General features: G+C 47.3%; 1 pseudogene; it reads right to left on the bottom strand.

Annotated features, from left to right (window-relative positions):
- Positions 1–1,259: 1,259 nt before the first annotated feature.
- LOC116742164 lies at positions 1,260–20,366 on the bottom strand (annotated as a pseudogene).
- Positions 20,367–20,699: the final 333 nt, after the last annotated feature.

Raw genomic sequence — 20,699 nt, 5'->3', positions numbered from 1 at the left:
ATTCCCAGCTGTACTGCAGTTTCACATGCTGGTGGTGAAGGGCACAGTGCTCGTGCTCAGAAGGATTGGGTTTTCACAGACGTAATCTGGGGAGACAGAGTACTTTGCTTTCCCTTCCCTGTCCTCTTGCCTGGGAAAATTCCTACCGTCTTCGAACTATTGCTTAATGACCCTTTGCTTTAACGTTTAGAGTGACAACAGAACCAACTTTACAATTCAGATGTACGGGCTCAGTCAGTAAAAGTATCTGTGAAACCTCCCCTTGGGTTTGACACTCACTGAGCCCTCCACTCACTCCCCTTTGCTGTAGAACTTCAGTCAGTGGCTTAGCTGCCTTGCAAGTGCTGAAAACCCCCAGCTCTGCCAGCTCAGCCCCCTCTCAGTTCCATTTCCTTCCTGGTCCGTAGACGGGGGTGCCTCATTTTCCTTCCCAAAACTTGCCAGTTCTGCTTACGTGACCTCTTGCCTGACGGAGGGTTCAGCCTCCTAGAGGTCTCCAGGCCAGTCTAGCTTCCATCTGCCAGCTTGGGCCATTCTATCTGTCACTGGCGGTGACTTCCAAAGAGAGACCTACGAATCAGGGCGGTAGGAAGGCTGGGTAGCAGAGCCTTGAAGGCACAAGGATAGGTCCTGAGACATGGTTCAGTAGCTTTGCACGAGTTCTCCCTTCTGCCTAGATTCCCTTTCCCCATTCCTGGTCTGGGTCCTTCGGGCTCACACCAGTATTTGGTAGCCCATCCCTCTCGCCAGCAGGTCAGGTGCCGCTTTTTGGACTCTCCAACCAGTGTTTATTTATCTCATTCACGGTCCACATACTATTTTGTAAATATACTTTGTTTTCCCCTGAGGCTGTAATTTCTTAAGGGCAGGGATGACCTTTTATTTCTCTGTTCCCCAACGCTAACAAGAACAGTGCTTGGCTCAAAGTAAGTGCTTAATGAATGGAGAGAGACCGACAGAGGCTATCCTTAAACTTGAGAAGCTTTTCATTGAAAACAGAAACAAGGGCTTCCCTGGTGGCGCAGTGGTTAAGAATCCACCTGCCAATGCAGGGGACACGGGTTCGAGCCCTGGTCCAGGAAGATCCCACATGCCGCAGAGCACCTAAGCCCGTGCACCACAACTATGGAACCTGCGCTCTAGAGCCCACGAGCCACAACTACTGAGCCCGCGCACCTAGAGCCCGTGCTCCGCAACAAGAGAAGCCATCACAATGAGAACTCCGTGCGCCACAACGAAGAGTAGCCCCCGCTCGCCGCAACTAGAGAAAGCCCGCGTGCAGCAATGAAGACCCAACGCAGCCAAAAATTAATTAAAAAAAAAAAAAAAAAAGATGGAGGGCATTTGAATAACCTTTAAGTGAGTGTGTATTCAGTCCACTGAACACTGTGGCCATTTATTGAGAATTCTTATTCACTGAGCCCTGAACTAAGTTTATGCATTACCTTATTTCATTCTCAGTATGTCTGTGATGTAGGTAGTACTATTAATATCTTCATTTTATAGACGAGAAGACAGGCTCAGAGAGTAGCTGGCTCAAGGTCACACTTAGTGAGTTGCAGAGACAGGATCTGAGATTGAGACAGTGACTCCAGAGCCCAGACTCTGGACCGTGCTTCACAGGGCTTGTCTAATGAGCCTAGTCCTGCAACGGGAGCGGGAAGGAAAACATAGTTCCCATGCGTTACCAGATGTGCTTTCGTTCCACTGTCTTGTCCATCCCTTCCTGTGTGCCAGCAGTTCTGGCTAGATCTCTGGGGGTTTTTGACTTAACGATCTAAAATTCTTTTTTATTTTCTTTTAAGAGGTCAGCTTTTTATTGAACATAATACAAAGGAGATTTAATCAAAAAGACCAAAGCCTATGCCATTGTCAGACTCCTCAGAGCCTTCTTTCTTTGCTCCCATTTTGTCCTCCATCAGGGGCAGGACCTCCTGCTGGGCAGGGCCACTAGCCCTAGGCTGCAGATAAGCGTCTTGGTGTTGACATTGGCCAGGGCCTTTGCAAACAAACCTGGCCAGAAAGGTTCAACATTCACACTGGCTGCTTTAATGAGGGCGTTGATCATACCCTACGTTAGTGTCATCTCATCCTCCTGCAGGATAAGGGTTGGGTAGATTCAGGTGAGCTTGGAGACGGAGGCTGTGGAGTGGTGTGTGCCGAGTGGGCGGCTGCCAGGTACAGGTGCCCCCAGAAATGAGGGCCTCACTTCAACACTGCCTTAGCTTCCTTGGAAAGATCAAGCATTTTAGCAGAAGCTGAGGAAACGGCCCATCTAAATTCTAATATGAAACACTAAGGTTTAAATCCAAAGTAAAAATGCACTTACTTATTCATTCTACAGGTACTTGGCCAGGCACTGCATTAGGCAGAGAGGATGCAAAGACAAATCATGGTCCCCAGTTAAGGAGCTGATGCTCTAGTGCTGGGATATGCAAATGGAATCAGAATTCAGTAATAAAGCCATTTGGGCTTCCCTGGTGGCACAGTGGTTAAGAATCTGCCTGCCAATGCAGGGGACACGGGTTCAAGCCCTGGTCCGGGAAGATCCCACATGCCGCGGACCAACTAAGCCTGTGTGCCACAACTACTGAGCCTGCGCTCTAGAGCCCGCGAGCCACGACTGCTGAGCCTGCGTGCCACAACTACTGAAGCCCGCGCACCTAGAGCCCGTGCTCCACAACAAGAGAAGCTACTGCAATGAAAAGCCTGTGCACCGCAATGAAGAGTAGTCCCCGCTCGACGCAACTTGAGAAAGCCCGCGTGCAGCAACGAAGACCCAACACAGCCAAAACTAAATAAATACAATAAATTAAAAAAAGAAAAAAAAAAAAGGGCTTCCCTGGTGGCACAGTTGTTGAGAGTCCACCTGCTGATGCAGGGGACACGAGTTCATGCCCCAGTCCGGGAGGATCCCACGTGCCGCAGAGCGGCTGGGCCCGTGAGCCATGGCCGCTGAGCCTGTGCGTCCGGAGCCTGTGCTCCGTAACGGGAGAGGCCACAACAGTGAGAGACCCGTGTACCGCAAAAAAAAAAAAAAAAAAAAAGCCATTTGCAGCAACATGGATGGACCCAGAGATTATCATACTAAGTGAAGTAAGTCAGAGAAAGACAAACATCGTATTATATCACTTATATGTGGGATCTAATATAAAAATGATACAAATGGGACTTCCCTGGTCCAGTGGCTAAGAATCCGCCTTCCAATGCAGGGGATGTGGGCTCGATCCCTAGTCAGGGAACTAAGATCCCACGTGCCGCAGAGCAACTAAGCCCATGCACCACAACTAGAGAGAAGCCCGTGTGCTACAATGAAAAATCCCGCGTGCCGCAATTAAGACCTGGCACAGCCAAAAATAAATAAATAAATACTTTTAAATAAATAAAAATTGTGAATCACTTTGTTGTATACCTGAAACTTACATGATGTTAAAAAAATAATACGAATGAACTTTTCTACAAAACAGACTCACAGATCTCGAAATAAAATTCATGGTTACCAAAGGGGAAACGTGAGGGGAAGCAATAAATTAGGAGATTGGGATTAACAAACACACACTACTGTATGTAAAATAGATGACTAACAAGGAGCTACTGTATAGCACAGGGAACTCTACTCAATACTCTGTAATGACCTATATGGGAAAAATCACTTTCCTGTACACCTGAAACATACACAACATTGTAAGTCAACTGTACTCCAATAAAATTTTTTTAAAAAAGAAAGAATTCAGTAACAAAGGACTCAGTGCCTTACATAGGAGAGTCACGACGTGGCTGGAACTGAATGGAGGGCACAAAACAGTGCCGTTGATCAGTGTCTGAACTCTGCCAGACTGTCCCCACGGGCTCGCCTTTTAATCCATGTTGGCCTGGGGGAGAGAGATACCATATCCCACATGCTCACATGAAGACACGGAGGTTCCAAGAGATCAGCGTGAGGGTGTGCGCTGCAAGCAGCGGGGCTGTCCACGCCTGTGCTCTTGCTGTTCCACTGGCACAGCTGACTCAGAAGTTACTTTGCTTGGATAAGGAGGGAAATGTGTTATTTCTTGTCTTCTTAGGAAAACTCTCCAGGAGCCTTAGTCATTTGAAATGAAGCAAGGATAGTCTAACCCTAGGGCTGGGAAGGCCCTGAAAAATCTTTACCCACAGAAACCCAACAGCACTAAACCCCTGAGACTGTCTCGGTGTATCTGATTCTGAGATAGGACAAGGATGAGGGTGGCACCTGCAACGGGGGCTCAGAGTGGAGGAGAGGTGGCAGCAGAGACCTGAAGACATCAAAGCCAGAGATCCCCACCGGGCTGAGGGTGAGGTCTGCGATGGGGATTAGCAAAACAGAGTGTGGTAACAACCCAGGGAGGGTCCCCGTTGGAAAAAGGAGCAGGATATGACAACAGAAGGATATGCAGGTCAGAGCATGCTGGTACTTTTTGGTTGGAAAACTGATGACATGGTAGAGGAAGAAGAATGGGGAGCGTCATCTGAAAATGGAGTTTGTTTTCGCCGAATTTAATCCAAATTGGCAGATGGTTCATAAAGCAAATAACTGGACCCAGCAGAGGGGAAGCTTTCAGATGCTGACAAGTGAATGCATCACTGCTGCTCAGAGGTAGCTGCTACAACAGGCGTGTGTGAACTGGCACACAAAGATCAAAACGAAGGGGTCCGAGGGGGTCTGGGGCACACACTTAGAATTTTCTTCAAAAGACAGAACCCAAAGAAACCCAGGCAGCATTTCTAGAGTTAAGAGTGGATTACGTGGACTTCCCTGCTGGCACAGTGGTTAAGAATCCACCTGCCAATGCAGGAGACATGGGTTCGATCCCTGGTCTGGGAAGATCCCACATGCCGCAGAGCAACTAAGCCCGCAAGCCACAACTACTGAGCCAGCGTGCCTGGAGCCCATGCTCCACAACAATAGAAACCACCGCAATGAGAAGCCCGTGCGCTGCAAACGAAGAGTAGCCCCCGCTCGCCACAACTAGAGAAAGCCCACGTGCAGCAATGAAGACCCAAACATAGCAAAAACAAAACAGAAAAAAAAAGAGTGGATTACGTGTTACCAGGCACACATCCCTGTATTTGTAATCCTCAGCAAAGGCACAGAATCGTTGCATCGTGAAATGACCTGGAGGAATAGAGTTGGCCTCAATGTTGGGTTCCTTGTAGGTCAGCAATTCACTAATCCAAGGAGGGCCACTAATATTCCTCCCCTGTGAGGTCATTATGCAAGGCTGCTGGAACAGGCCCTTGGACCCAGAGTAACCCTTCATCGGTCAAAAAGGGAAGAGGATAGTCCTTTGTTTCGCAGTGGTTGAAGCCTCCAATTTCCTTCCCACTTATGAGCTGAGATTTTTTTGGCACATGGAGGGTAGGGTTGAGGTTTCCAGCCCCCTGAACAGCAGTCTCCGATCTTAGCCATAACCACACATCTTTTTTTTTTTTTTTTTACAATTTTGCAAGCAAATTTTATTTATTTTTAAAATTTTTATTGGAGTCTAGTTGATTTAATAACCACACGTCTTGACAACTCGTTTCCCCTCCAGGCTGGGCCTTAAGTGTGCCAGAAAGTGGTTCTTTTCTGCTGTTGTCTTGAGTGAAAGCACTTTCATATCACCTTTCCATGCTTGGTCATGTCTGTTTCAGCGCTGACAATGAAAGCGCTGGCCTAACCAGCCAGGCTTCTAAACCCTGCATGTCCCCTTGGTTCCATGCACACCCGACCAAGTGCCCCCACTGGGGTCGCCGCTCTCTCTTCACAGGCTCAGAAGTAAATCTGGTAGCTCACCCACTGCACTCGACTTTAACGACTTTTAGAGTTGAAAACAACCGCAGATTCTAATTCAAACTCTGCCATCCCTCGATTTCGTAAAAGAAAGTTTTTCATCTCCAGCTACCTTCTCAAAAACAGATAAATAAAAGCAAGAGGATTCACCAAAAATCAACTCTGAATGACAGATTCATCAAATTCCTGAAGATTTCATTCTTTCTTTTCAGAGTACCCGATTCCCTCTGGGGCCCCCAGCCCAGGGCCACCAGACAAGCTGGGTCTAAAGCAGTTTGACCAGAGCTGTTTGTTTCCACCAGAGGGAGGAGCTGGGCCAGAGGAAAGGGCAAAAGTCAAATTCCAAAAACCTCCTTAGTCCTTTGGGAACTGAGTTGGCCTAGCTAACTGATCTAGAGTCCCTGATTCTCTTCCTTTGTAGAGTCAGGAGATCTCTCAAACTATGTGTGAGATTCCTCCGCCCCTGAGCTCTCGGGCCAGGCTCCCTGGGAGGTGCCTGGGTGGACTCCGATGGTCTCACTCATCCCTTTGATCCCTTTGTTGTCTCCTTTCTTAAAGGATCAGAGATAAGAGTGATCATAGGGACTTCCCTGGTGGCGCAGTGGTTAAGAATCCGCCTGCCAATGCAGGGGACATGGGTTCTGGCCCTGGTCTGGGAAGATCCCACATGCCAAGGAGCAACTAAGCCCATGCGCCACAACTACTGAGCCTGCTCTCTAGAGCCCGTGAGCCACAACGACTGAGCCCACATGCCACAACTACTGAAGCCCGTGCACCTAGAGCCCGTGCTCCGCAACAAGAGAAGCCACTGCAATGAGAAGCCCGCGCACCGCAATGAAGAGTAGCCCCTGCTCTCTGCAAGTAGAGAAAGCCCACGCGCAGCAACGAAGACCCAAAACAGCCCAAAATAAATTAATTAACTAAAAAAAAAGAGTGATCATGTATTAGGAAAGTCACTGTCTTTTCTCTCTTTCTTTCTTTTTTAAAATAAAAACCCTACATCCTGACAAGAATGGTTAAGTGTTTGTTTGTTTTTTTAATATTTATTTATTTGGTTGCTCCAGGTCTTAGTTGCGGCACGTGGGCTCCTTAGTTGTGGCATGAGAACTCTTGGTTGCAGCATGCATGTGGGATCTTAGTTCCCTGAGCAGGGGCAGAACCCGGGTCCCCTGCATTGGGAATTCGGAGTCTTACTTAACCACGGTGCCACCAGGGAAGTCCCAGTGTCTTATTTCAATTTAGCATCATTATTTCCTTTTAAATCTCACAATGTAAAGTCGGTAATCTTACTTCCATTTACAGGAGGAGGAAACAGAGAATCCAAGAAGTTAGGTAACTTGCTTCAGGCTAGCCAGCTTTTTATCTCCCAGAACCCAGACCTTAAGTAGCTTGTTCCCAAGCCCAAGCCCTAGCCCACACAGCGTAGAGGCTTCATGACTGAAGTTACTTACTTATCTCTGAAGAACCTCTGTTTGTTCGTGTGTGAAGCAAGGGTGTTGGGCTACAGTGCCATGCAGTTTGGAATCCTGGGGTCTCTGAATGCTCTACCATAAAGGCTGAAGCCCACCCGCTCCCCATTCTCCTCCTCATATTCCAGGGAGAAACACCTAACGATGCCACAAGCTGTCTCTGCAACTAGCTTAGGCCCATGGTTGAACTTCTAGGGAAAAGTGACATTGCTCCAGACCCATTTGGACCTGCCTGCCCTGAGGGTTACCCAGGCTCTGTAAACGTTTACTGAGTAAATGCATAATGTAAGCACAGGTGTAGGAAGAATTTAATCTACTTCACAGAATGATACGGTAAGAAGCCAAACTTTCTGAGGACGAAAGGGCGATAAACCTACTTGTTCCCAGAGAACCCTAACTGGGGGGCTGCCAATATTGACGGGGGTCCTGCCATGTGCCAGGCACTGGGCTGTTGCCAGGGTTGGTCTCTTCATGCCCTGTTAATCTTCCCATTGGTATCAGCCTCATTTCGCAGGCAAGAAAACGAATAGGAAAGCATAAGTAACTTGTCTAAAGCCACAGTCAGCTCAAGTCTAGTGTCTAAATTCAAAGTCCATGAGTTTTGCATTTGGATTTACAATGAACATTTTCCTTGAATTCAGAGCCCTCTCCTAATTAGTGTAATGTGTGAAGTTTATTTACAGATAATATCAATTCCAACACTCCCAGGAATTTGGGCAGCAGGCCCAGCGACATGGTGGCACCCAAAAGGGTGGGAGTGGGGATGGGTGGCATAGCCTGTAACCCCCTCAAGTTATTTCCACATTTGACGGGACCACAGGGTGCTTAAGCAGAAGTCAGAACAGGAGCCTGTGGCCTGGAGCTCACTTTATTTTTTTTTTTTTGCGGTACATGGGCCTCTCACTGTTGCGGCCTCTCCCGTTGCGGAGCACAGGCTCCAGACGCGCAGGCTCAGCGGCCATGGCTCACGGGTCCAACCGCTCCGCGGCATGTGGGATCCTCCCGGACCGGGCGTGTCCCCTGCATCGGCAGGCGGACTCTCAACCACTGTGCCACCAGGGAAGCCCAAGAATTTTTTCTGTTTAATTGTAGTAAAGTTCACATAACAAAATTTACCTTCTTAACCATTCTTAAGTAGTATTAAGTACATTCACATTGTTGTACAACCAATCTCCAGAGCCGTTTCATCTTACAGAGCTGAAAGTCTGTACCCATTGAACAAGTCACCCTCCCCCAGCCCCTGGCACCTGTCATTCTACTTCCTGTCTCTATAAGTTTGACTTGAGTGGTTTCCTCTTTTCAGCAAAACTCATCACTGGGTTTGTCAATCCACACCACCAGCATTCCACAGCAGGCCTGTCTCACACTAGAGTAACAAAGGCAGGTAATAATTAGTCAGAGAGGGAGCCACACCCACCGCAGCTTCAGGTGAGGGCAGCTTTCAACACCCTGACTCATTCCCCCTTTGCAGCTGGGGCTTATTAAATAGCTGCCAATTGTTCTACTGGAAGCGGTGCCCCAGCTTCGGAGCCGCTATTGGGCAACGGCAACTGTGTTTCCATCATTAGCCAACACGGGGGAGCTGAAGCTGGGTCCCGGTTACTCAGGGTTCTCCGCACTTAGCGCAGCTGTTGAGACGATTTGGTTCCTAACGACCTGATCTGAATAGATACTTGTCGCGGGACTCGAATGGGTACGTGAAATGGGGTTTTCAGAACACAGCTTCCTGTGTGTGTGGGGACGTGTCAGCCCGCAGGGGTGGAAAGGGAAGAAGGAGGCGGCCTCTCCCCACAGGGGCCCTCACCCCACCTCCCACGTGACTCGCATACCTGCGGACGCACAGCACAGACACACACACACACACACACACACACACACACACACACACGCAGGATTTCCAGGCTTCCGCTGCCTCTCCCGTGCCTGTGCTACAGCCACACCGGGCTTCCTTTTTGTTCCCCGTACACCCCCAGGCCCACTGTCCTGGGGCCTCTGCGGTCGTCGTGTCCCGCCTCCCCGCACCCTGCCGCCCCTCAACACTAGGCCGCGTCCCTGCATGGCCAACGCCTTCTCAACACCCAGGTCTCGCCTCAGATGCCATCTCTTTAAAGAGGCCTTTCCTTACCAACTGCCTGCTTTTGAGTTTCCCCCAAAGCGGACACAGAGACAAGACTTCGGTGCAAGCCACTTATTTGGAAGGTGGTCCCAGGAGCACGATGAAGAGATGGGGAAAGGTCACCTTGGTGCTGCGGCTCCTGAGACTGGACGGACCACACCGCACAATGTCCCACCAGTGGTTACAGGGTGTCTGCCTTAGAGTAGTTCAAGAAGCCCTGGATGTCTTCGCTGTGTTTTTCTGCATCTGCACTTACGATAAAAGATCTTTTAAAAAGTCCCTCTGGGGCTTCCCTGGTGGGGCAGTGGTTGGGAGTCCGCCTGCCGATGCAGGGGACGCGGGTTCGTGCCCCGGTCTGGGAAGATCCCACATGCCGCGGAGCAGCTAGGCCCGTGAGCCATGGCCGCTGAGCCTGCGCATCCGGAGCCTGTGCTCCGCAACGGGAGGGGCCACAGCGGTGAGAGGCCCGCGTACCAAAAAAAAAAAAAAAAAAGTCCGTCTGAGGGAGGAAGAGGCTGAGGTGTACATTCACCAACCCCTGTTCCTCTCTGGCTGGTGGATTCTCCTGAGGCCACTTCTAGTCTGCTGGGGCTGGGGGCAGAGGAAGCCCTTGAGAGACCCAGGAGGGCTTCTGCAAACGGGGGACTGGGATCTCCAGAGTGGGTGGAGAGGACAGGAGGGGCACTGATGGGTCTGCTGGGCCCCTCGCCACACAGTTTGCCACCCACATCCCAGGGGTAGAGCTGCTGCCATGCTGAAGAAGCTTACACCTCAGAGCCCCCTGCTGGCACAGGCCCCCTGCAAGCCCTGGAGGAGCCCTAGCCTTGTGTTGGGGGTTGAATCTTGCCCCCCAAAAAAGACACATTGAAGTCCTAGCGCCCATACCTCAGAATTGGAACTTATTGGACATAGGGTCATTGTGGATGTGATTAGCCAAGATGAGGTCATGCTGGCGGGGGGTGGGAATAAATTGGGACTTTGGGACCGACATATATACACTGCTATATATAAAATAGATGACCAACAAGGACCTACTGTATAGCACAGGGAACGCTGCTCAGTATTCTGTAATATCCTAAATGGGAAAAGAATTTGAAAAAGAATAGATACATGTATATGTAAAACAGAATCACTTTGCTGTACACCTGAAACTAACACAACGTTGTTAATCAACTATACTTCAACATAAAATAAAAATTAAAAAAATAAAAAAGACAAGGTCATGCTGAAGGAGTGGGGCCCTGATCCAACAAGACTTAGAAGAAGACGTCAACACAGGGACAATGCCATGTGAAGGTAAGGACGGGGTGGGTGCATCTACCAGCTAAGGAATGACTGGAGAGAGGCCTGAACGCATGCGACCTCAGAGCCCTCTGAAGGAACCGACACCTTGGATTTCTAGCCTCCAGAACCGTGAGAGAATTGTTGAGGCTCCCAGTTTGTGATACTTTGTTATGGCAGCCCTGGGAAACTAATAGCCCATGTATTCTTTTTCTAAAAGAGGGTCCCCAAATAAGCTTCAGGCTCCAAAACTGGGATCTGCCCGTGCCCCTTTCCCTTATTTTCTTCCTAGTATGCCTCTCCACCAGAAATCATCCTATCCAGATATTTTGTTCAGTTCAGTCATGAACCATCACATGGGCTTTGTGAGAGCAGAAGCCGTATTTGTCTGTTTGCCACCGTGTCCCCAGCTCTCCTACAGAGCCTGGAAGTGCTCACTAAACTTTTGCTGAGTAATAAGTATTTAACTGGCTTCCAAGAGGGTTTGGATACATGGAGCACGGCATTGTTACCGAACCAAACTTGGGCCTGCTCACCCAATAAAGCCAATATGCTGATACAGGGTTGTGGTGAAGGAAAGTATGCATTTACTGCTGGGCTCCAAGCAAGGAGTCCAGGTGGCTAGTGCTTAAAAGGCCCACACTACCTGAAGGCTATCAGGAAAGGTTTTTTTGTGTGTGTGTGTGTGCTATGCGGGCCTCTCACCGTTGTGGCCTCTCCCGTTGCAGAGCACAGGCTCCGGACGCGCAGGCTCAGCGGCCATGGCTCACGGGCCCAGCCGCTCCGCGGCATGTGGGATCTTCCCGGACCGGGGCACGGACCCATGTCCCCTGCATCGGCAGGTGGACTCTCAACCACTGCGCCACCAGGGAAGCCCAGGAAAGGTTTTTAGACAGGATAAGGGAGGGTTGGGTCCCGATCAGCTCATGGACACTCTTCTGATGGGTTGGTGGTGAGGTCATCAGGAGTCAACATCACCCACCTTCTGGTTCTGGGGTCTGTGTGCTTGAGGGCAGCATCCAGTTAACTTCTTCCACCTGGTGGGGATTCAGTATCTGCAAAACAGCTCAAACGACATGGCTCAGAGTATTATCTATAGCTCTTGAGGAGAAACTAAAGATCCCTGACCTTGTTTAGTGGCTAAACTATTATTATTTTGTCTTGCTTGACTGTCTTCCTTTGCTTCTGCATTTTCTCACTTCTCTGATTAAATTTATTCTTTAGAACTCAGGGAAGGCCTAGGAGGATAAAGTTTTTCTATAAACAAGAGCCAGGCAGAGGACATGGGTGGGAGGGGTCTGTCCCAGAAAGGCCAGCATAAGGCAGACAATCCTAGAATGGAGTCCAGAGAAGCTGGTTGGCAGCCCTCACTTTACAGACCTTTCAAAAGTCATTCTTTCTTGATGAGGGTTGGTTCACAAAATCATTCAGGGTTGGCAGACCTGGCATGGTGCTATGGACTCAATGTTTGTGTCCCCTTGAGACTGATATGTTGAAGCCCTAAGCCCCAATGTGATGGCACTAGGTGGTGGGGCCTGGAAAGGTATTAAGTTTATTTTATTATTTATTTCTTTTTGGCTGTGCTGGGTCTTCGTTGCTGTGCGTGGGCTTTCTCTAGTTGCAGCGAGCAGGGGCTACTCTTCCTTGCGGTGCACGGGCTTCTCATTGTGGTGGCTTCTCTTGTTGCGGAGCACGGGCTGTAGGTGTGTAGGCTTCAGTAGTTGTGGCACGTGGGCTTCAGTAGTTGTGGCGCACAGGCTTAGTTGCTCCGCAGCATGTGGGACCTTCCCAGGCCACGGCTCGAACCCGTGTCCCCTGCATTGGCAGGCAGATTCCTAACCACCGTGTCACCAGGGAAGTCCGAGAGGTATAAAGTTTAGATGAGGTTGTGAGGTGGGTGTGGGGAGCCTTCATGATGGAATTAGCGCCCTTATGAGGGGAGATACCAGAGCTTCCTCTCTCCACTCACACAAAAGAGGTCATGTGAGCACATGGTGAGGTGGTGACCTCCACAAGCCAAGAGGGGAGGTGTCAGAATGAAACCTACCTTGCCGGCACCTTGGTCTTGGACTTCCCAGCCTCCAGCACTGTGAGAAATAAGTGTCTATTGTTTAAGCCCCCCAGTTGGTGCTATTTTGTTAAGGCAGCCACAGCTGACTGAGAAAGATGATATCAAGTAGTTCATGTAAGAAACATCTTGGATTTTTTAAAACTGGCTGCAAGGAAGGTGATTAAAAAACAAAAAAAGACAAAAAAAAGAAACTTAGTGCAACTTGGGTTACCCATCCAGCGTGCTGTGTTAATGATCAGACCTCACCTGGAGTCTACCTCTAAGAGAGAAAAGCTTTCCAACAATCAGAATGGCCTCAGAAAGGCCTGGGCCGGCCTGCAAAGCAATGAGGTGCCCTTCTCTGCAGGGGCTTCTTAAGAGATGGGCCTCCCAGTAAGAGACAGAGCAAAAGGATTCTGGTCCCAGGGCCTTGGAGTCAGGTGTCGCCAGGGTGCCCTTTGGATCTCGGAGAGGCAGCAGTGAGTGGTGGCGTGAAGAGAGATCTTAGTTCCCTGCCCAGGAATGGAACCTGGGTAGCCTGGATGCAAACCAGGAATCCTAGCCACCGTAACCCCTGGCTCCTGCCCCCAGTGAAAAATGCATTTCTCACGAGGCAAAAACTGTAAAAACAGATACAAAGTTTATTATTAGAGACACAGCACAACAAGCGGGAGAGCACACAGAGAAACAGTTTGTTTACTTAAGACAGAAGCAAGGCAGAGATGCACACCCAGAGAGAAAGGGTGTGGGCATCCTCCCTAATGAGAAGCTCAGTAAAGAGGCATTGAAGTCATCTATATAAGGCAGTTCTTCCGGGTCTTTGTTTACCTTTGGCCAATTATCTGGTTTCTTTTTCCACACCTGATCTGCCTCAGGACCCTCTCGAACATGCATGTGCAACTTTTTTCCAAGATGGATTATAGCCCAGAGGCCTATGGGGCGGCCTTAGCATCACATATCATGGAGTGGCACCCTCTCCTTTTTGCCCCCAAGGAGTCTTTCTGTGCACCTGCAATGTTTCCCTTGCCCCAAGGATGGGAAATGTATGACCTCTTGATCTTTTAATTAGTCCCACTCTATCCCTGCCATAAAAATGTCCAATGTCTGGTTATTTACCCTATTTCTGTTGCTGGTTTTTATACTGAGGTGCAGATCTGGAAATACAGACAGGAGTCTGGTCCTAAATATGTAGTCCTGGAGCCCGTTTGTCTCTTGCTTCAGGAAATGTAAACAGGGGGCTGGTAATGAATGTCCAGCCTGGAGCCCATCTTCTTCTCACCCCAGGAAGTGTGAACAGGAGGCCAGTTGTAAGTGTCTAGCCTGGAGCCCATCTATCTCCTGCCTCACTTTCACCTTGGGGAGTCATTCTTTGTAGGAATGAAGGTGGGTCACTGGGACAGGACCCCAAAAAGGCCTGCTTCATGGGGAAGTAATGTTAACATCTGACCAGGGACAAAAATCACCCCAATCCATCTGATGAGAGGAAATCTTAGAGGCAGATATTTGACAGCTGTTAATAGTGGTAGTCTCTGAAAAGCAAGATTATGGATGACTCATATACCTTTCTGCTGCCTTGCTGTAAATTTCTACAAATTCCTTTAGCAACAGAAAAATAAATGAACGAAGTTATCCACACGTGTATTAAATGGCTCTCTCCCATAGCGAAGTGCTCCGCACTTAATCCTTTTTTGTGCCAACCGATGGCCAGCACTTAAGAGGACTTAAGCCCTCTCTCCTTTCCTGAGTCACCGTTTTTGCCTTGTGACTACGCTTGGGGCGTTATTTAAACCCTAGACGTTTACACTTTCCATAATTGTGCTTTGTTTCCTTAAAGAAAGGGGTTTTCAGTGGATAAGACTTGCCCAACTCTGCCTCTCTCTAGCCATGGGCAAGTTTCTTTATTTGCAAACTGATGATAAAGTCACACATCCCTTCCAGGGCTACAGTGAGAAGTGAATGAGTTAAAATTTGGGAAGGCTGGCAGCTCACAGCCACTGTCCCTCAGCCTCGAGGTAATGACCCGTGAGGCCACCGGGAGTGCAGGTATGATGGCTCCGCAAGGCCCCTCCTCTGCAGAGGTTAGGGGTCATCAATGTCACAGATGGAGCTTGGGACAGGAGCAATGCTGCGACGTCCTGCCCTGGAGAGTGAGGAGGACAGAGGCAAGACCAGACCACCAACCTGGCCTGTTATGGGGCTTGAAAGTACCCGAGGGTCTGCCGGTCAACCTGGAAGAGGCTGACCAGGTGTCATGGATCTGATGAAGAGGCTGGTAGCACATGAAGGGACGGTGGCACAGCTAGGTGTAGATGCCTTTGACTGACGGACATTTAGGTTCTGTGGTCTCGTGGGGCAGAGCACCCTCTCCCCCAAAGGCTACCTGCCTCTCTTTCACTCCTTGTCCCCCACCACCACGTAAAATAACCACCGACCCACAGACGCACGCACAGCTCTCGCCAGCCCTTTCCCTCCTTTTTTTCACAGCACTTACCACTTGTTCTATTTGGTGTGTGTGCATAACGTAGACATACCTGGACTTACTGACTCTGCCCTTTTCTTCTCCCCATGCCCTCCCCCACCGTGGGAGGGGGAGACGCCCTTGGGGGAGGGACTTGAGTTTTGCTCTGAGCTGTACTGTCTGCAACTAGCACTGAACCTGCTCAGTTGCCGGTTAAGAAATATTTGTTGAATGAATTAATGAAATCTCTCCTCCCACTTACATGACTGCTTTTCAGTTTCTAATTTCAAGTTACGAGTGGACTATGGACTGCAAACTACTATATCTATTGTGCCCTGATGCCAATTAAAAAAAAAAATCAATCTTTAGACTCACCTGAAATGAACCTGATTTTCATCTGGCATCTGAACCTGTTACAGGTCCCAAGTGAGAACAAATTTAGCATCCTTCAAGATTTGAGACCTCACGTAAATCCCAAAGTCTTCCCTTTCTTCCAGTTTTGTCACACACTAAGCAGCGGGAAGGAGGGTTCCTGGCGTTTGTCCCTCATCCCCTTTGCTGCTAATCATGCTGTGCTCCCTACCGGGCTCAGCCTCTTGACCTCAAATGCCTCTACTGCTCTCCAGCAGGGATAGAAGGAGCCTGTGAAGTTCCACCGGGGCAAATTTTCATTGCTGTGTGTCAGCTCATCTCACAGCCAGCTGCTTGGACTTGGCTGCAGGGGAAGGAAAGGAAGGAGGGGGGAAAGTGTGGCACCAGAGCTGTCACTGGGCTAACAACTCTCCAGGGGCTTCACCTTGAGAACGAGGGTGGCAGGCACATCTGGACTGCACGTGATCTCCAGGGCGGCTTCGTTTGCTCAGTCAAGATCATCAGGAAGCCAGCGTTGGCAGATCTCGCTTCTGCTTCCTCTCTTTTTCAACGTGACTGAGGCTTTAGCTGGTCATGTAATTTACCTCAGTACAGCACGGAATATAGTCAATAATATTATAATAATTTTGTATGGTGACAGACGCTTACTAGACATTGTGGTGGTCAATTCATAATGCATATAAATGTCAGAGCACTACGTTGTACACCTAAAACTAATATAACATTGTACGTCAACTATATTTCAATAAAAGAAAAAAATCACCCAAGCCCCATCCAGGAACTCTGATTCAACAGGTCTGCAGTGAGGCCTAGGTAGCATTTTTAAAAAAAATTTTATTGAAGTAAAGTTGAATTACAAGGTTGTGTCAATTTCTCTGTATAGCAAAGTGATTTAGTTATACATACATTCTTTTTCATATTCTTTTCCATTATGGTTTATCACAGGATATTGAATATAGTTTCCTGTGCTACCCAGTAGGACCTTGTTGTTTATCCATCTATATATGATAGTTTGCATCTGTTAATCTCAATCTTCCAATCCTTCCCTTCCCCATTCTCCCCACCCTTGGCAACCACAAGTCTGTTCTCTACGTCTGAGTCTGTTTCATTTTCGTAGATATGCTCATTTGGGTTGTATTTTAGATTCCACATATAAGTGATATCATATGGTATTTTGTTTTTCTCTTTCTGACCTTCTTTGCTTAGTATGACAATCTCTAGGTCCATCCATGTTGCTGCAAATGGCATTATTTCATTCTTTTTTATGGCTGAGTAATATTCCATTGTATATATGTACCACATCTTCTTTATCCATTCATCTGTCAATGGACATTTAGGTTGTTTCCATGTTTTGGCTATCGTAAATACTGCTGCTATGAACATAGGGGTGCATGTATCATTTTGAATTATGGTTTTGTCTGGATATATGCCCAGGACTGGGATTGCTGGATCATATGGCAACTCCCATTTTTAGTTTATTGAGGAACTGCCATACTGTATTCCATAGTGGCTGCACCAATTTACATTCCCACCAACAGTGTAAGACGGGTCCCTTTTCTCCACAGCCTCTCCAGCATTTATTATTTGTAGACTTTTTAATGATGGCCATTCTGTGCAGTGTGAGGTGGTACCTCATTATTGTTTTGATTTGCATTTCTGTAATAATTAGCGATGAGCATCTTTTCATGTGCCTATTGGCCATCTGTATGTCTTCTTTGGAGAAATGTCTATTTAGGTCTTCTGCACATTTTTTGATTGGGTCATTTGAGTGTTTTTGTTACTGAATTGTATGAGCTTTTCATATATTTTGGAAATTAAACCCTTGTCGGTTGCAACATTTGCAAATATTTTCTCCCAGTCCGTAGGTTGTCTTTCACTTTGTTTATGGTTTCCTTTGCTGTGCAAAAGCTTGTACGTTTGATTAGGTCCCATTTGTTTATTTTTGCTTTCATTTCTATTGACTTGGGAGACTGCCAGGTAGCCTATTTTTAAGAGCCTCAGTTGATTCTTGTGTCATCCAGTTGAGAAATCCTAACAGAGGATTCAAAGGCCTTTTGTAGCATTACGATTCAATAGTCTTGAGAAGGAGACTATAAGTAAACTGTAGGTAATATTTTGCAAGATAAAACACATGCTAATGTTGCTGGATAACCTGAGATCCCCAGCGATGTGGGGAAATACCCATTGTTCTCTAGGATTCAAAGGCATTTGAAAAGCACAATGCAAACACTGGCTTCTGATTATGACTAAGGAGGGATGTGAGCATACTCTAAGGTTCCTAGAGTTAAACATTTGCCCATTTTCTTAAATCTTTTACTTCCGAGGCTGGGCAATACAATAGTTATTTCTTTGCCTCCACCCTAGCCATTTAAAAATCACTATTTAAAATATACATGGACAGGACATTCCCTGGTAGTTCAGTGGTTAAGAATCTGCACTTCCACTGCAGGGGGCACGGGTTCGTTCCCTGGTCAGGGAAGTTCCGCATGCCATGTGGTGCGATCAAAAATAAATAAATAAATGAATAAAATCTTGTCTGTCAGAACATCAGAGTTTACTGAGCGGCAACTGTGTAGAGAGGTTTCTGATACTAGTTGCTTGAGGTCAAAGAAAAAAATGTTATTCACTATTTAATAAAGATTATTATTATTACAACTCACACTAGTTAATGATTTAGAAGGCATTTTGGTAGTTCCCCAGGGGACATGACACAGAAGTCCATCTCCTGCCCCTAAAGCCAGCAGGATGTAGGAGGCCAAAGTCTTTAGAGTTAAGACAGTCTCGGGTTTGAATTTCCAGATGCCACTTATTAGTTGTGTGACCAAGACAAGTTGTTCAACCTCTCTGAGCCTGTTTTCTCAAATATAAAGTGAAGATACTATATGTCTCAGTTTTAATGTATTAGTAAAGATACAGTTTATAAGTCCACCTTCCTCTTCTTCCCCCATCCCATGCCACCGGCAATAATAACAAAGCCTGTGACATTTTGTGTGTCAAGGCACAGATGCTCCAAACTGGTGCCGTGCAAGGTGCAAAATTAAAGTGGCACAAACAATGTCATTTTTAATAAATGAATCTAAGCTGGACTTCAAACTGAGTTTGGCAATAAAGGGTCAGAGAATCTGGATGCTCCTTCAACATCCAAGTTCTAAGTGAGCTGAGAGCAATAAAATAAAGGAGGCAGTTGGAAAAAAGCAGATATGAAGTAGATGCTCAAAGAGTATTTGTTGAATTAATTAATTTGCTTTTGACTCCTTTTCAGATAGGGCTTTTTAATTTGAAAAACAGACTTCCTTATACGTGCACTGCAAAACAGGGCTTCTACAGTTCCCTAATCTATTTCCGTCACCTGGTATCTCCACTTCTAAAGGCCTCGGTTATTGTGAAACTCATTTAGCTTTCTGCATTATTAGTTTTGAGAAAGTTCAAGCTAGCAAAACTTCCTGGAGTCTGTAAGGAAGACCCATTGTCCATTTACCAGGCTCACTCACAGTTAGCCAGAGTAGCAGAGGTTTTCCTGTCTGTGCAATGACAGTAATTAGAATTTTGGTTGTAATAAATATATATTATCTCCTCCTTAAAACTTTCTGCTTTAGAGAGAGAATGCTTGTGTGGGCCAAGCTCTTAGAACCAGTTTCTTTTGAATGCCTTGAGCACATTCAGGGGCTCCTTAGCCACGGAGAAGTATTGCTAAAAGGACTTCTGATCAGCAATAACTAAATGCCTGAGGAAGCCCCACCTCCAAAGCTTTGCTGATTTCTCTTCAGAGAGCCACGAGCCGTGAAGTTCCAGTTTGGCAGATTCCTGGGGTGGAAACAACATAAAATCTCCAGCAAATCTCCCCTATGTTAGCTGTGCTTTGTGCCATAGGGCAAAGTGATTCAACTGCGCTAAAGTTACTTTGTTCTTATTATGTGTCAAGTGCTATAATGCAAAAATGAATTACGGATTCTGCCACTGAGAAGCTAGTACTTAAGCAGAGGGTGTTTAATGGCCACAGTCCAGGTCAGCACAGTCTGAGCAGAAAATGGAGTGAGGGATTGGGCAGGGCTTCTCATGATGGGTATTTCAAGCCCAGGAGTGGGTCTTGTGTTTGGGTGGAGGGAGGAGGTGGGTAATGGGAACACTGTGAGCCAGGCCTGAGATGTGAAAGAACATGGTGTTCCACTGGAATGGCAATATATCCAGTCAGGGGAGAGGGGGCAGGACAGGTGCCAAGGTGGACTGATGTCAGATTACAAAGGCCCATGCATAATTAGACCAATGTGTTTAGGCCACAGGAGGATGCTAAGCTGAGAAGTGACATGATTAATTAGTATCTTTTGAAGGCAACCCCAGTTTCAGTGTGTAAGAGATTGGAATAGGAGATTAAATAGGAGGCCAAAGTAAACATATGAAAGACAAAGACAGCTTGAGCTAGGTCAGTGTCTGTGAGAATAAGTACATCTAAGTAATAAATGCCTGATCACTGAACAGAAGAACTGAAGATGCCTTCCACCTTCCTAGCTTGGGTGATGAGGACTGTGGGAGACAGAGCAGGTGTTCAGATAGAGGGAAGGGAAGCTAAGGAGCTGGCCAGTTTCTCCCTCTTGACACTTACTGTGGTCTTGGAAAATAGAACGTCCTTGGCTGCGATGTAACGTGGACTGCTTATCTCCACACCTAAGAAGGAGTTCTTTGGAACACACTTTGGTGAGTTCCTCCCTCCCTCCCCCTCTCAGGGGCAAGGCCTACCTGGCAGTGGAACCAGACTGCATGGCCAGCATGCCATCTAAGGGAACATTCCCGAAGGCAGCATTGGTCCAGACAACCTCGATGGCTGCAGGCATCTTTGAAGCTCATATTCTCCCAGGAAGAGAGAATATTAGTGTTGGGCTAATTTAAATAACAAAATTCCACTCCCACTCACCTCTTCAACTTTATTTTCTCACCACTGACCAGATGGGAGGATAGTATGAGCAAAACGCCTGATGTTTTAGGGGAAAAAGAAAGAGAAAAGAGTGGCTGGCTTATCCTCAAGTATACTGGGCTCTATGCACCTCTTTACTTTTAAGTGACCCACGTTTTCAATATTGATACTCCTATTGTTTTAAAGTTTTGAAATGTTTATTATAAATAAAATCAGATGAAGAATCATGAATTACAGAAAAAATTTTCCTAAG

This window comes from Phocoena sinus, chromosome 1 (genome assembly GCF_008692025.1).
Source record: "Phocoena sinus isolate mPhoSin1 chromosome 1, mPhoSin1.pri, whole genome shotgun sequence".
Classification (NCBI taxonomy): Eukaryota; Metazoa; Chordata; class Mammalia; order Artiodactyla; family Phocoenidae; genus Phocoena; species Phocoena sinus.
This window is presented reverse-complemented; position numbering and strand designations above follow the sequence as displayed.